Consider the following 12,335-nt stretch of genomic DNA (forward strand, 5'->3'; position numbering starts at 1 on the left):
TGTGTCGCCATCGCAAGATCCGTTCTGCACATGCTCAGGGGTTCTGTGTGTGCGGAAGAGCCGAACATCGGGGAATTTTTTTTTAAAATACAAAAATAAAAAGAAAGGATCACTTATGGGGTGCTTACTGAATCACTACCTCTGTTCGCAGGTGCAAGTGGCGAATGTTTGCACACAGCGCATGTGCAATTGCGAATTTCTGTGCATATTTGCAAATGTGCATCCTATTCTGAATTGGACGGAACTTGACCGCATCTGTATTCCCATGAAATAGGGCGTTTTGGGGCGGGTAGTGGGTGGAGACAATGCTATAGCACCTAGCCGCCCTGACTTGTGCAGGGCGGCTTGGGATGGAAAACCAGCCTGGGAAATTCATGGAAGCTGCCCTAATAGGGGCAAAGTCTGTTGAGGGGTGGAGTCTGTTGAGTGGGGGGGATTCCTTCTCATAGGGTCTAATTCTGAGTTGAGAGCAGTTGCGGCCTTCCTTGCATCTTTTGCTGTTGTTGCGTCTGTGACTTTAAGCTACAATGCAGTTGGGGTGGGCTGATTGGGAACTAACAGTGGCCCTGGAAAAATGTGTAGAAGTGGCCTCACATGGTCACCACCAGAGGTATCCGTGTAACCATGGCGGCAGCACCACCCCTTACATGTCAAAAAACAAAACAGGCACCACATGCACATCGGCCCACCGGCGAATTTCCCTGTAGGGACCTATGGCCAATCAACCCCTGCTTGTGCGAGTGTCACACTGATTATATAGCTAATTATATAGGTGGTAACTGTTCTCTGTGGCAAACGCAGGATTTCTAGAGGGGGGTTTCCAAATGCAATCCACAATCTCCCACTCTGTGGAACATGGAATACCGTATTAATATTTAACACTATAGATTGCCTATAGTATTGGCTGTGTCAAACATATTTAAATAATAAAAATAAATAGACAGGAAAAGGTTAAACATAATGTAGTCAATACACAAATATAATAGAACCAGTACTGCACTTTCTAAGCACACATTCTCCCACCTCAGGGTTAGGCTCCTGTCTCTTCTTCCTGGTAGCAACTCTCCGGTCCATTGCACTGTGTGAGGACTGAGAACCACACGCACAGACTGGGCATGTGTAACAGCTCTGCTCTGTCCCTTACACTGCATGATGTGGCAGCAGCTCTAGTAATCGTATTATATACAATTACTATTGTCCTAATTTGAGCCACTTGCCAAGAAGAGGGGGGTTTCCAGGCAACCGGAAACACCCCCTGCGTTTGCCTATGGTTCTTAGTAGAAATGAAGAAACATTTGGATATTTTATCCCCTCTATAAAACCTACAGTAGTGACCCTGTGCTACACGTTTGCTCAAGGGGAACCTGAGACAGAGGAACTAGTAAGCGTGTGCCATCACACGCAGTACATGCTGCTGACTTCAGGAAACATATGTATGGATTAAACATAGATACAACTACAGAAACTTCCATGATGTGATAGCCCCCTTTTAAGATCACTTATTTATTTCATTCATCTAGGCGGTGAGCTGATGAATATATACAGCCAAGTGTTGGTGTGGCCGGTTACTATGTGTGGGAGGTGGATGTGGATACATGTTATGTTCTTGTGGAACATTTTTATTGTCCTTCAGAGATTTCAGCTGGAGCTTTCCAATATTTTGCTTTTACTAAACAAAACTGTGTAGTTTATTTGTATCTGGTGAATAATGTCACTGGCTTCTTCCAAGCAACGTTTTAGCACAGAAAAGGACCGGAGCAAATAATAAGGCTTTGTCTAACATCAGACTCATACGCCCCCCCTAGGTATGGTGTGTGAGTCCACCAGAAAACACAGACGTACGGCCAATCATCCCTCATAATACTTTTGTGTTCGGTTTTACTCGGATTTACTCTTATTTTTCGGGTTTGCTTATTGGCTATCCAAAACGCGTGACATTCGTGAGCCAATAAGACGCCGTTTCGAGACCCGAGTAAATCCGAGTAAAACCGAACCCGCACATCTCTAATTTTAACAGAGGAGGGGGCCCGTGTGCACCTCTGGGTGGGCCCCCTCCTCTGTACGTCGCAGTAGACTCCGGCATTGTGCAAGAGTCTACTGCGCATGCGCGGGTCTCCGGAAAAATGGCGCCCTCAAAATTAGTGTGGCCGCTGCACATGGTGACGCCGGTGGGCCAGGGCAGGCTGGTAAGAGGTGCAGATCCCGGAGGGAGGAGTGAAAACGTATGTTTTCGGGGAATATCCTGCCAATGGGCCCCTTCCTATTTATTGAAAATATTTTCTCTCATACATCTGTGATTGGTGTTAGGCAGGTGTGTGGTATAAAGAAGGCCAGGCTAATTTGGCACATGGACCAATAGGCACAACCTGCACCATTTTAGATACGCCACTTTTCCTGTTTAGTAGGATAAATCTCCCCGCTTACTGTATGTCAGTCTGTGTTCCAATTGCTCTACTTGTGTATGTGCAAATCGTTTATTAAATAGGTGTAACAAAGATATAAGAAGTCACCGCAGTTTGGTGACTGGTATCAAAATTGCGTCCGGTGAAGGAACACCTCAGTGAGTCCTCACATCCTCATAGTCCACAGCAAGGTGCGCGGTATATACTATATCATGCTGCGTAATGATGCTCAGCTCATAGTAAGCTTGTCACACTATTCATATATATGCCTCCGCTAAAATCTCCTGCCAGGTGAGTTCCAGGAGGTTTTCAGACTTCACGCAGTATTTTTTACATTTTAATTAGATTGATATCAGTCGTGTTTCTTTGGCAGCCACAGAACGCCCCAGCTTAAAATATTATAATATGTTGGTAAGTAGAAAAAATTTTCATCAAGAAGGTCAATATTTTTTAATAATGGGGGACCCAGCAAATGTAATTCCGTGCAGAGGGGGTAATTCCAAGTTGATCGCAGCAGGAAATTTTTTTAGCAGTTGGGCAAAACCATGTGCACTGCAGGGGAGGCAGATATAACATGTGCAGAGAGAGTTAGATTTGGGTGGGTTATTTTGTTTCTGTGCAGGGTAAATACTGGCTGCTTTATTTTTACACTGCAAATTAGATTGCAGATTGAACACACCCCATCCAAATCTAACTCTCTCTGCACATGTTACATCTGCCCCACCTGCACTGCACATGGTTTTGCCCAACTGCTAAAAAATTTCCTGCTGCGATCAACTTGGAATTACCCCCAGAGTCCACAAGATTGTAAACTTGCTCCTAAGAACTTGAATTACACAGAAGACGCCTGTTGTTGATCCTCCCATGTAGAAAAAAGGGGGGAACCTGGATTGCACATCCTATTACTAAAGATATCAAGAGGTGCTATCATGCTGAGGCTTCTAATACTATGCTGGGGGAAGAGAGATGCAGATGCACACTCAGCACTAAGAACACTGATAGTAAAAATAATTGAAATAAACCCTCACAATTAACATGGAGTGTAATTGAAGTTCTTAGCACACATTTGCGCAAATATGCGGGCCCATGTACCGCGGCCAGGTGACTTCATCACATGGGTCCCTAACATCCCTAATACTATCACATTCTATACATTTATTCAGGACTTACCTCTAAATAGGGCCTTATCAATGTGTGATCTGAAATGCAGGAACCCAGCTAATTAAAACACCTGAGGGTGAATGGGAGGAGTGCCAATACCAGAGGAAGGAAGCCTTGCCTTCCAGTGTACAATATATACACAAATATAGAGGAAAAAAGGGGGGGGGGGGGGGGGCATGGACTGCACATCCTATTACTAAAGGGATTCATGATCACACATTGATAAGGCGCTATTTAGTGGTAAGTCCTGTATAAATTTATAGAATGTGATAGTATTAGGGATGTTAGGGACCCATGTGATGAAGTCACCTGGCCGCGGTACATGGGCCCGCATATTTGCGCAAATGTGTGCTAAGAACTTCAATTATACTCCATGTTAATTGTGAGGGTTTATTTAAATTATTTTTATTATCAGTGTTCTTAGTACTAAGAGTGTGCATCTGTATCTCTGATCCTCCCATGTAGTCTGAGCAGTAGAGGTTACTGAACCTAAAATACTTAATATAGAACTATAGAAAGAAAATCAGCAAGCCATAACTTCATCCAGTCTTACCGTTAAAAATGCGCTGCTTGTTATTAGCGGAGCCCTTATTATTATTATTATTTTTGTGCCACCATGTTACTCTGCGTTCTACAAAGAACATTGAATCGTTCACATCAGTCCCTGTCCCATTGGAACTGAAGCCCCATACACATCATACCCTCCAACTGTGAATCGTACACATCAGTCTCTGCCCCATTGGAACTGAAGCCCCATACACATCATACCCTCCAACTGTGAATCGTACACATCAGTCCCTGTCCCATTGGAACTAAAGCCCCATACACATCATACCCTCCAACTGTGAATCGTACACATCAGTCTCTGCCCCATTGGAACTGAAGCCCCATACACATCATACCCTCCAACTGTGAATCGTACACATCAGTCCCTGTCCCATTGGAACTAAAGCCCCATACACATCATACCCTCCAACTGTGAATCGTACACATCAGTCCCTGCCCCATTGGAACTGAAGCCCCTTACACATCATACCCTCCAACTGTACCTTTTTAGAAGGTACAGTACCTTTTTTTATGGTCTGTGCCGCTTTTTGGCTCTCCAATCTTCCATGGAAAGTATAGGAAAAGGGGTGTGGCCACACCCCCATCACCCATGGCCACACACCCTTTTCTAATTTGTACCGATTTTTATGTTTAAAATGTTGGAGGGTATGACACACTAGACAAGATTTTGAAAGATCTCACTCAGAATGGCCGATCAGAGCGAGATCTTTCAAAAATCTCGTCCAGTGTGTACACTAAATGTTGTTAACGATACGCGCTCATGCCATGTCCCGGCCACATTGGCATGTGTGTATGCACTAGCCGATGCCGCCCCCCACCCCCACCACTGCCGCCAATATCGGCTGCGGGGGGTATCGGGTAGTGTGTATTGGGCATGACAGCCTGCATCATACTTGACAACTTTGCCGGACAGCCTGGGAGAATACTGAATTTGTTTTGTCTCCTGGCCTACCTACAGAGTTGGCCTGTCTCCTGGTGCGACCCACTTCCTGACACATGTAACCCAGCAGTATCAGACAGCAATGGTGACCACTGTGCTGCTAAAATTAAGATTTATAATGCATAGTACTGTATAACAATTTCAGCAAATGTTTATACTAATTAAAAGTTATTATTATATTTTATTTATATGGTGCCGCTAGAGTTTCATACATAAGAGATAGAAAAAGATGACATACGGTATGTACATTAGATGTTAAAGACAAGTTAACAAAAATACATATTTACATCATTTCAACCCACAAGTTCGATAAATATATAGAGCAGCAAAGTCCCTACACACATTCTAATGGAATCAGATCAATGTTGGCAAGGACTATATACAAGGACAGCATGCAAAAGGGATTTCCTTTTTCAATTGTAGCCCTGCCACTTGTGTCATAATGTTCTGTTGCAATGCAGCTTTCTGTCTTTAGGGGGCAATGTTGCCCCATTAAAATGAACTTAAACTCTTGACTACAAAACGCAACGCAATAATGTGTACTGACAATTATTACCTTGAAGTGAATCACACAATCTACTAATCCTACAATGATCTGACAAATTGTATAAATCATGTTAAACAGTAACATTGAAAATCACGTGAAATAATTATAAAATAATTGTCATTCCAGATAAAGCGGCTATCTGACACAGACACGTAAGAGTTCGCTATTATCGGACCCAGACAAAAAGGCTAATTAGTGACAATTTATTTCAGCCCCTTCTGGGCATATCTGAGATGACTGAAGGCCGGATGGGGGATCCGTCATGCTTCGTTACAGCAATCCACCTAGGGATAAAACACAAAGAGATAAGAGGGAATAATTGCAACGACTGTCATAACAGCCACTGAGCGGATCATTAGCACACCTCAATGGCGGGGCAGCGCACACCCAGAAACGGACAAAAAGGCTCATCTTCTACAGATTTATAGAGAAAATATACATTCATTATTATTGTCATCTGTAGGCGCAGACTGTATCTCGTTGTTTTCACATCATAATCAGAAACACAAACTGTCTCTTGTATAAAAATAAGATTGGGGAAAAAAGCCATTGCACCCATAAATCATCTCGCCACACGTGGATTTATTTAAATTAGTGATGTGCACCGGAAATTTTTCGGGTTTTGTGTTTTGGTTTTGGGTTCGGTTCCGCTGCCGTGTTTTGGGTTCGAACCCGTTTTGGCAAAACCTCACCGAATTTTTTTTGTCGGATTCGGGTGTGTTTTGAATTCGGGTGTTTTTTTCAAAAAACCCTAAAAAACAGCTTAAATCATAGAATTTGGGGGTCATTTTGATCCCATAGTATTATTAACCTCAATAACCATAATTTCCACTCATTTTCAGTCTATTCTGAACACCTCACACCTCACAATATTATTTTTAGTCCTAAAATTTGCACCGAGGTTGCTGGATGGCTAAGCTAAGCGACACAAGTGGCCGACACAAACACCTGGCCCATCTAGGAGTGGCACTGCAGTGTCACGCAGGATGGCCCTTCAAAAAAATACTCCCCAAACAGCACATGACGCAAAGAAAAAAAGAGGTGCAATGAGGTAGCTGTGTGACTAAGCTCAGCGACCCAAGTGGCCGACACAAACACCTGGCCCATCTAGGAGTGGCACTGCAGTGTCAGACAGGATGGCCCTTCAAAAAAATACTCCCCAAACAGCACATGACGCAAAGAAAAAAAGAGGCGCAATGAGGTAGCTGTGTGACTAAGCTAAGCGACCCTAGTGGCCGACACAAACACCTGGCCCATCTAGGAGTGGCACTGCAGTGTCACGCAGGATGGCCCTTCAAAAAAATACTCCCCAAACAGCACATGACGCAAAGAAAAAAAGAGGCGCAATGAGGTAGCTGTGTGACTAAGCTAAGCGACCCTAGTGGCCGACACAAACACCTGGCCCATCTAGGAGTGGCACTGCAGTGTCACGCAGGATGGCCCTTCAAAAAAATACTCCCCAAACAGCACATGACGCAAAGAAAAAAAGAGGTGCAATGTGGTAGCTGTGTGACTAAGCTCAGCAACCCAAGTGGCCGACACAAACACCTGGCCCATCTAGGAGTGGCACTGCAGTGTCAGACTGGATGGCCCTTCAAAAAAATACTCCCCAAACAGCACATGACGCAAAGAAAAAAAGAGGCGCAATGAGGTAGCTGTGTGACTAAGCTAAGCGACCCTAGTGGCCGACACAAACACCTGGCCCATCTAGGAGTGGCACTGCAGTGTCACGCAGGATGGCCCTTCAAAAAAATACTCCCCAAACAGCACATGACGCAAAGAAAAAAAGAGGCGCAATGAGGTAGCTGTGTGACTAAGCTAAGCGACCCTAGTGGCCGACACAAACACCTGGCCCATCTAGGAGTGGCACTGCAGTGTCAGACAGGATGGCCCTTCAAGAAAATACTCCCCAAACAGCACATGACGCAAAGAAAAAAAGAGGCGCAATGAGGTAGCTGTGTGACTAAGCTAAGCGACCCTAGTGGCCGACACAAACACCTGGCCCATCTAGGAGTGGCACTGCAGTGTCACGCAGGATGGCCCTTCAAAAAAATACTCCCCAAACAGCACATGACGCAAAGAAAAAAAGAGGTGCAATGAGGTAGCTGTGTGACTAAGCTAAGCGACCCTAGTGGCCGACACAAACACCTGGCCCATCTAGGAGTGGCACTGCAGTGTCACGCAGGATGGCCCTTCAAAAAAATACTCCCCAAACAGCACATGACGCAAAGAAAAAAAGAGGCGCAATGAGGTAGCTGTGTGACTAAGCTAAGCGACCCTAGTGGCCGACGCAAACACCTGGCCCATCTAGGAGTGGCACTGCAGTGTTTCGCAGGATGGCCCTTCAAAAAAATACTCCCCAAACAGCACATGACGCAAAGAAAAATGAAAGAAAAAAGAGGTGCAAGATGGAATTGTCCTTGGGCCCTCCCACCCAGATGGAATTGTCCTTGTGCCCTCCCACCCACCCTTATGTTGTATAAACAGGACATGCACACTTTAACGAACCCATCATTTCAGCGACAGGGTCTGCCACACGACTGTGACTGAAATGACTGGTTGGTTTGGGCCCAAACCAAAAAAGAAGCAATCAATCTCTCCTTGCACAAACTGGCTCTACAGAGGCAAGATGTCCACCTCATCATCATCGTCCGATTCATCACCCCTTTCACTGTGTACATCCCCCTCCTCACAGATTATTAATTTGTCCCCACTGGAATCCACCATCTCAGGTCCCCGTGTACTTTCTGGAGGCAATTGCTGCTGGTGAATGTCTCCATGGAGGAATTGATTATAATTCATTTTAATGAACATCATCTTCTCCACATTTTCTGGAAGTAACCTCGTACGCCGATTGCTGACAAGGTGAGCGGCGGCACTAAACACTCTTTCGGAGTACACACTGGAGGGAGGGCAACTTAGGTAGAATAAAGCCAGTTTCTGCAAGGGCCTCCAAATTGCCTCTTTTTCCTGCCAGTATACGTACGGACTGTCTGACGTGCCTACTTGGATGCGGTCACTCATATAATCTTCCACCATTCTTTCAATGGTGAGAGAATCATATGCAGTGACAGTAGACGACATGTCAGTAATCGTTGGCAGGTCCTTCAGTCCGGACCAGATGTCAGCATCAGCAGTCGCTCCAGACTGCCCTGCATCACCGCCAGCGGGTGGGCTCGGAATTCGTAGCCTTTTCCTCGCACACCCAGTTGCGGGAGAATGTGAAGGAGGAGATGTTGACGGGTCGCGTTCCGCTTGACTTGACAATTTTGTCACCAGCAGGTCTTTGAACCTCTGCAGACTTGTGTCTGCCGGAAAGAGAGATCCAACGTAGGTTTTAAATCTAGGATCGAGCACGGTGGCCAAAATGTAGTGCTCTGATTTCAACAGATTGACCACCCGTGAATCCTGGTTAAGCGAATGAAGGGCTCCATCCACAAGTCCCACATGCCTAGCGGAATCGCTCTGTTTTAGCTCCTCCTTCAATGCCTCCAGCTTCTTCTGCAAAAGCCTGATGAGGGGAATGACCTGACTCAGGCTGGCAGTGTCTGAACTGACTTCACGTGTGGCAAGTTCAAAAGGTTGCAGAACCTTGCACAATGTTGAAATTATTCTCCACTGCGCTTGAGACAGGTGCATTCCACCTCCTTTGCCTATATCGTGGGCAGATGTATAGGCTTGAATGGCCTTTTGCTGCTCCTCCATCCTCTGAAGCATATAGAGGGTTGAATTCCACCTCGTTACCACTTCTTGCTTCAGATGATGGCAGGGCAGGTTCAGGTGTTTTTGTTGGTGCTCCAGTCTTCTGTACGCGGTGCCTGTACGCCGAAAGTGGCCCGCAATTCTTCTGGCCACCGACAGCATCTCTTGCACGCCCCTGTCGTTTTTTAAATAATTCTGCACCACCAAATTCAAGGTATGTGCAAAACATGGGACGTGCTGGAATTTGCCCAGATGTAATGCACGCACAATAATGCTGGCGTTGTCCGATGCCACAAATCCCCAGGAGAGTCCAATTGGGGTAAGCCGTTCTGCGATGATCTTCCTCAGTTGCCGTAAGAGGTTTTCAGCTGTGTGCGTATTCTGGAAAGCGGTGATACAAAGCGTAGCCTGCCTAGGAACGAGTTGGCGTTTGCGAGATGCTGCTACTGGTGCCGCCGCTGCTGTTCTTGCAGCGGGAGGCAACACATCTACCCAGTGGGCTGTCACAGTCATATAGTCCTGAGTCTGCCCTGCTCCACTTGTCCACATGTCCGTGGTTAAGTGGACATTGGGCACAACTGCATTTTTTAGGACACCGGTGACTCTTTTTCTGACGTCCGTGTACATTCTCGGTATCGCCTGCCTAGAGAAGTGGAACCTAGATGGTATTTGGTAACGGGGGCACACTACCTCAAGCAATTTTATAGTTCCCCGTGGACTAACGGCGGATACTGGACGCACGTCTAACACCAACATAGTTGTCAAGGCCTGAGTTATCCGCTTTGCAACAGGATGACTGCTGTGATATTTCATCTTCCTCGCAAATGACTGTTGGACAGTCAATTGCTTACTGGAAGTAGTACAAGTGGTCTTCCGACTTCCCCTCTGGGATGACGATCGACTCCCAGCAGCAACAACAGCAGCGCCAGCAGCAGTAGGCGTTACACTCAAGGATGCATCGGAGGAATCCCAGGCAGGAGAGGACTCGTCAGACTTGCCAGTGACATGGCCTGCAGGACTATTGGCTTTCCTGGGTAAGGAGGAAATTGACACTGAGGGAGTTGGTGGTGTGGTTTGCGGGAGCTTGGTTACAAGAGGAAGGGATTTACTGGTCAGTGAACTGCTTCCGCTGTCGCCCAAAGTTTTTGAACTTGTCACTGACTTATTATGAATGCGCTGCAGGTGATGTATAAGGGAGGATGTTCCGAGGTGGTTAACGTCCTTACCCCTACATATTACAGCTTGACAAAGGCAACACACGGCTTGACACCAGTTGTCCGCATTTCTGTTGAAATAATTCCACACTGAAGAGCTGATTTTTTTTGTATTTTGACCAGGCATGTCAATGGCCATATTCCTCCCACGGACAACAGGTGTCTCCCCGGGTGCCTGACTTAAACAAACCACATCACCATCAGAATCCTCCTTGTCAATTTCATCCCCAGCGCCAGCAACACCCATATCCTCCTCATCCTGGTGTACTTCAACACTGACATCTTCAATTTGACTATCAGGAACTGGACTGCGGGTGCTCCTTCCAGCACTTGCAGGGGGCGTGCAAATGGTGGAAGGCGCAAGCTCTTCCCGTCCAGTGTTGGGAAGGTCAGGCATCGCAACCGACACAATTGGACTCTCCTTGGGGATTTGTGATTTCGAAGAACGCACAGTTCTTTGCTGTGCTTTTGCCAGCTTAAGTCTTTTCTTTTTTCTAGCGAGAGGATGAGTGCTTCCATCCTCATGTGAAGCTGAACCACTAGCCATGAACATAGGCCAGGGCCTCAGCCGTTCCTTGCCACTCCGTGTCGTAAATGGCATATTGGCAAGTTTACGCTTCTCCTCAGACGCTTTTAATTTTGATTTTTGGGTCATTTTACTGATCTTTTGTGTTTTGGATTTTACATGCTCTGTACTATGACATTGGGCATCGGCCTTGGCAGACGACGTTGATGGCATTTCGTCTCGGCCATGACTAGTGGCAGCAGCTTCAGCACGAGGTGGAAGTGGATCTTGATCTTTCCCTATTTTTTTAACCTCCACATTTTTGTTCACCATATTTTAATGCGCACAACTAAAAGCCACCACAGGTATACAATGTAGATGGATGGATAGTATAGTATTATATTACTTATGGACGACGAGTGCACTGACGACACAGAGGTAGGTACAGCCGTGGCCTACCGTACTGCTATATATATATATATATATATATATAATATACTGTATAATAATAATAACGGACCTGGTGGACACTGTCAGCAGACTGCTAAACTAGTATGAAGAAAAAAAAAACCACCACAGGTATACAATGTAGATGGATGGATAGTATAGTATTATATTACTTATGGACGACGAGTGCACTGACGACACAGAGGTAGGTACAGCCGTGGCCTACCGTACTGCTATATATATATATATAATATACTGTATAATAATAATAACAGACCTGGTGGACACTGTCAGCAGACTGCTAAACTAGTATGAAGAAAAAAAAACCCACTACAGGTATACAATGTAGATGGATGGATAGTATAGTATTATATTACTTATGGACGACGAGTGCACTGACGACACAGAGGTAGGTACAGCCGTGGCTTACCATACTGCTATATATATATATATAATATACTGTATAATAATAATAACGGACCTGGTGGACACTGTCAGCAGACTGCTAAACTAGTATGAAGGAAAAAAAAGCCACCACAGGTATACAATGTAGATGGATGGATAGTATAGTATTATATTACTTATGGACGACGAGTGCACTGACGACACAGAGGTAGGTACAGCCGTGGCCTACCGTACTGCTATATATATATATATATATATACTGTATAATAATAATAACGGACCTGGTGGACACTGTCAGCAGACTGCTAAACTAGTATGAAGAAAAAAAAAACACCACAGGTATACAATGTAGATGGATGGATAGTATAGTATTATATTACTTATGGACGACGAGTGCACTGACGACACAGAGGTAGGTACAGCCGTGGCCTACCGTACTGCTATA

At 45.4% G+C, this 12,335-nt stretch overlaps 1 long non-coding RNA gene across 1 annotated transcript in view; it reads right to left on the reverse strand.

The window, feature by feature from the left end:
- Positions 1–5,221: 5,221 nt before the first annotated feature.
- LOC134929484 (uncharacterized) overlaps positions 5,222–12,335 on the reverse strand; it is a 176,502-nt gene continuing 169,388 nt past the window's right edge. The window contains exon 2 of the long non-coding RNA XR_010178583.1: positions 5,222–5,901. This is a non-coding gene — a long non-coding RNA (uncharacterized LOC134929484). The remainder of the gene's footprint in view (positions 5,902–12,335) is intronic.

The sequence above is a fragment of the Pseudophryne corroboree genome, chromosome 5 (genome assembly GCF_028390025.1).
Source record: "Pseudophryne corroboree isolate aPseCor3 chromosome 5, aPseCor3.hap2, whole genome shotgun sequence".
NCBI lineage: Eukaryota > Metazoa > Chordata > Amphibia > Anura > Myobatrachidae > Pseudophryne > Pseudophryne corroboree.